The following is a 4,892-nucleotide window of genomic DNA, read 5'->3' as shown; positions in this document are numbered from 1 at the left end:
AGCCCCAACTGTCCTGGAACTCACTATGTAGACCAGGCTGGCCTTGAACTCACAGAGATCCACCTGCCTCTGCCTCCCAAGTGCTGGGATCAAAGGTGTGCGCCATCACGGTCGGCAATCTTGTATTTTACCATCACTGATGATAACATGTGATAATGTGATAGCTATGGGGACAATTAACTTTGAAAACTAGACTACTATATCAGAACATTTTTGTGAGGTCACTGTTCTAATTAAGGGTCTAACACTTGAATGTAAAGTGGCAAAATGTTCCCTTTATTAAAAAATGTAAAAATTATTTCAACAGAACTGTATTCATAGTAGTGTACAAAAATTGCCAACTACATAAACACTAACAGATTAAGTCTGACATTATTTTATGAGATGATGAGACAAAATAATTATAAATATTATTACAAAAAGAGCCATTAAGGCTATCAAGAGTAAATATTCTGTCCAGAAAGTATTGTATTGCTAAGAAGATCTTAATTGACTAACAATTATAAAAATGCAAAGCAGTCAATTTATTTATTCGGTTGTTTGTTTTAATAATCCACTTTTTGTTTTACCTAGAGTGGCAAGTAAAATTTTAAAAATATTTTATTTATTATTTTATGTGTATGAGTGTATTGCCTGCATGTAAGTGCACCCATGGCATGCAATGCCCACAGAGGTCAGAAGAGCACAGCACATCAAATTTCCCCGTAATTGTAGTTATGGAAGGTTTTTAGCCACCGTGTGGGTGCTGGGAATCAAACCCAAGTCCTCTGTAAGAGTAGTCAGTGCTCTTAACCCCCGAGTCATGGTTCCAGTTCCAGCAGGGAATTTGATATTAAAGGTAAAATGATATCAAAAAGCAAAAAGTATTGTGAGAAGTTAAAATTCTACAAGCTGTAGGAAATAGTTATATTTCACAATTTAACAATAGTTACTAAAGATGTGGATTATTCCTTTACTATATATCTGCTAACTTTATTGGAAAACACCTAGTGAAGTTTGTAAAGTATGTTGAATGTTTTATCATCCAAAAATGAAATCTGCTCATGAGAAATATATGCATTCAAAATCAGCTTATTTCATTAAATAATGATCGAAACTAAATTATACCTTTGCAATAAAAATTATTATAATTCCTAGTGATAGGCTAAAGACTTTTAAAAACGCATGCCATCACTTGATTCATTTTGAATAAACATGACAAATGAATACCCTAAACTCACTGAATTGCTTTAAAATCTCTTTTGGGAACAGCGCTTCCAGGAATAGAATCTCAGTCATACTAATTTCTGTGCTCTGAATACCATTACAACAAAATATATTAAAAAAAGATGAGTTATACATTATTTCCTCTGAGTGGCATTCCGTTCTAACCAACCTAGAGTGGAGACGTGAACAAGCAAAACTGGGCTCATTTTTCATGATAAAACAAAATGATGATAAAACCAGTGCTTTTATTCACATTTAGTAGAAGGGAATCCCTACTGTGCTCATGAACATTTCCTTTGATTATGGGAAAGTCAGCTGTTGTGACATTGTAATTCCTACTATCATCACCTGTGTACACACTTAAAAGCAAAGTGTATGTCTGAAGTTTTTGTATCTTATTCCTTTTTAATACAATGTCTGCTCTATCTATATTAATAATATTTGTTTTCCTATTGAACAAAATATGCTTATAGACCAAAGTATCTATTTTATTCTTATAAAACAGTGGTAAGAACACTGGTTGTTCTTGCAGAAGACCTAGGTTCGAGTCCCAGGGGATCCGACAGCCTCATTTGACCTCCGTGGGCATTGCACAACCCGGGTGCACTGACCTACATACAGGCAACACACGCATACACATAATAAAATTAAAAAAAATAAAACAACAACAACATGAGTAGAATTGTCAACATTGTTTTCTCAATTTTAAAAAACAGTTAACAAGTGAAAATAAATCAATTTTATTTCACAGTAATGAAATAAGCTATTTAGTGAATAGATTACTACCAAGGTGATATATTACCACTATATGCTGCATTTTGTAGAAGAAAGAATATTTTGCTTCATAATTATATTACTTTCTTTTAACCCTTTTCATGACTATTTTCATCATTTTATGGATACTTAAAGCAAAAATTTCTGCATATTTATTATTTGAGGATGTCATACATGTCTAGCATGGTTTAATCAAATCCACTCCCCTATTTCGTTCCTGAAAATCCCCCCCCCGCCCATGCGCATGCCATGATTTTTCCATCCTACTGCATGTGCTTTATTATATCTAAGTTACTGAGTCTATTTAGTTCTCCCTGTGTATACATGGGTTTCATACCGTTTACAGCAGCATGGGTAGCCTCTCATGTCTTGCATCTCTCAAGAAAAATGTCTCTTCCTTCCCCAGCAGTCATTACTTGGAAATAGGTTCTAGCCCAACAGCCTTTATGGTACCTCCTGGCAATGTGTTTCCTTTATCAGGTAGAGTGATTTTGTGCCTTATCTTTCTGGCTTTTTGCTTCAAGTCCCTGTCTTCAGCTCTTCGTTCTATCTTTCCATCCTCAGTTTTCAATGTTATCATAAAGATATCATTCATCACCAAGGAGTTGAAGAATTTCAAGTTTTTCCACACAGCACATTATTAAAAACAACACCTTGGTCAGTAAAAAATCCAAAGAGACCCTGGAAGAGAAAATATGTAAGTATATAAATGGTAAATAGTATAAATATAGTGCTTGCTATAGTTAATGGAGTTTTACAATGAATTAGAGACAGCATTGGATCAAGACTTAGAAAGGAATAGTCTGATCTTGATTCTGACAGTACACTAATTACATCCCAGAAACATTGAATTTTTACTTTAAAGGTGGAAAGAAACAAATATAGAATTCAATAAATGTTATGAACAAGATCTGTTATTTAATATAGCAGCACATAGGGAATATTTTATTCATTTTACTAGAATAAGAATTACTGAAGGAAATGAAATTTGAACAAGGTTTTAAAATTTGTGATTATTTCTAGTAATTAAAAAAAATTGTGTGTAAGAATGTATTGCCTGCATGTGCGTAAGTGCAACCATATCATGCAATGCCTGTGGAGTCAGAAGAAGGCATTGGATTCCCCTGGAACAGGAGTTACAGAATTAGTCACTATGTGGGTATGCTGGGACTCAAACCCAGGTCCTCTGCAAGAGCAACTGGTGCTCCTAGCCCCTGAGCCATCTCTCAGCCCATTTCTACTAATTTGAAAGAAAAAAAATGAAAGAAATATCTCAAACTAAATTCAGAATATTCTAAAAGGAGATACAGATTATTACCACAGAATACAAAGGGATCTAATTTAAAAATGCATGAGATATATCTTAAAATTTATAATATGTTTGTGATACATAAAATGTTACAAACTTGAGATTAAATATTTTATTAAAATTTCATAGCTCTGGGGAGGGAGAGATGGCTCAGCAGTTAAGAACATTGGTTGTTCTTACAGAAGACCTGGGTTCAAATCCCAGCACTCACATGGCAATTGTCGGTAACTCCACTCCCAGGAGATCAGACAGCCTCTTATGACTTCCGTGGGCATTGCAGAACACAGGTGTGCTTACCTACATGCAGGCAGTACATGCATATACATAAAATAAAAATAATAAAATTAAAAAAAATTCATAATTCTTAATTCTCAGATTATTCAATATATAATACTATGCAATTAATAGAATGTATTTCAATGTATATTAATTATGGAAATAATAATTTTGCTTGTGACATTTTTGTAGATGAATATCACATATTTGCTTATGTTCATCTAACATATCCCTCTTCTATTTAACCTTCACTTCCTATGACCTCTTCTCTGCAAGATTTTACATATCAGAGAACTGTAATATTTAAGTTTCTAAGTCTTGTTTACTTCCCTTAACATGAAAATCTGCAATTCAATTCATTTTTCTGCAAAGAAAACAATTTAATTTATTTTAATGATTATATTTCATATAGATGTATATATATATATATTTTGCGTTGTAATGACCATTTTATTAGTTTATGATGTTTTTTTTTCAATAAAATATATTTTTTTTTAATTACAAGAAGCGTTTCATTACAACAGCATTAACCTGTTCAATAACATTTTTCTGAGCTAGGTTACATCTCTTTCAAAATTGGCTGTACATTTTTAGGTTTACAGTTGAATTATTACAGTTATACAATATTGTACTAGGAAGGACAGCATTAACCTATTCAATAACATTTTTCTGAGCTAGGGTACATCTCTTTCAAAATTGGCTGTACATTTTTAGGTTTACAGATGAATTATTACGCTTATATAATCTTTAACTCCTTATAAACTCTATAAGACATAAAATTAAATGAGGTTCCAACGTTTAAAAAAGATCTCCACTTCGTTGTCAAAACGCATAGTTTCATACAGAAAAATTCATTCGAAGCCTATTGACATTGAGACGTTTTCACATACATTTCTAATCTCTATATACATGACTATCACTGGTAACAGTCGCCCACCTTCTGAGCTCCTCGGCATCTGAGCATGAATACAAACTCGTCATATGGACAGCCTTTCTCTCCCACTAGAGCCTCCATACTCTGCCATCGCTGCCACTGTCCACTGTGATGTCAGCACCCCCATCCTTTCTCCCCTATCTGCCATTCTGGTAAATCTACTCAGTCAGAGGTCCATGATCCAGGAGGATCAGCGGTTCCTCATCTACAGGCAATCTATTGTCAATATTCCTTTGGATAGAATTGGGGTCTGCTGTTCATTTCTCCAGTAGTATCTTGGAACTGTCTGGAAAAGCCTTTATCCATCCTGGCCAAGAACTCTACTGAAGGTATCACCTGTCTGGCTTTGCTGTTTGTCAAGTAGCTTTTAGTTATATATATGTGTGCTCTCAT

Source organism: Nannospalax galili, unplaced genomic scaffold (genome assembly GCF_000622305.1).
Source record: "Nannospalax galili isolate Female #2095 unplaced genomic scaffold, S.galili_v1.0 scaffold87, whole genome shotgun sequence".
Taxonomy (NCBI): Eukaryota; Metazoa; Chordata; class Mammalia; order Rodentia; family Spalacidae; genus Nannospalax; species Nannospalax galili.
This window is presented reverse-complemented; position numbering follows the sequence as displayed.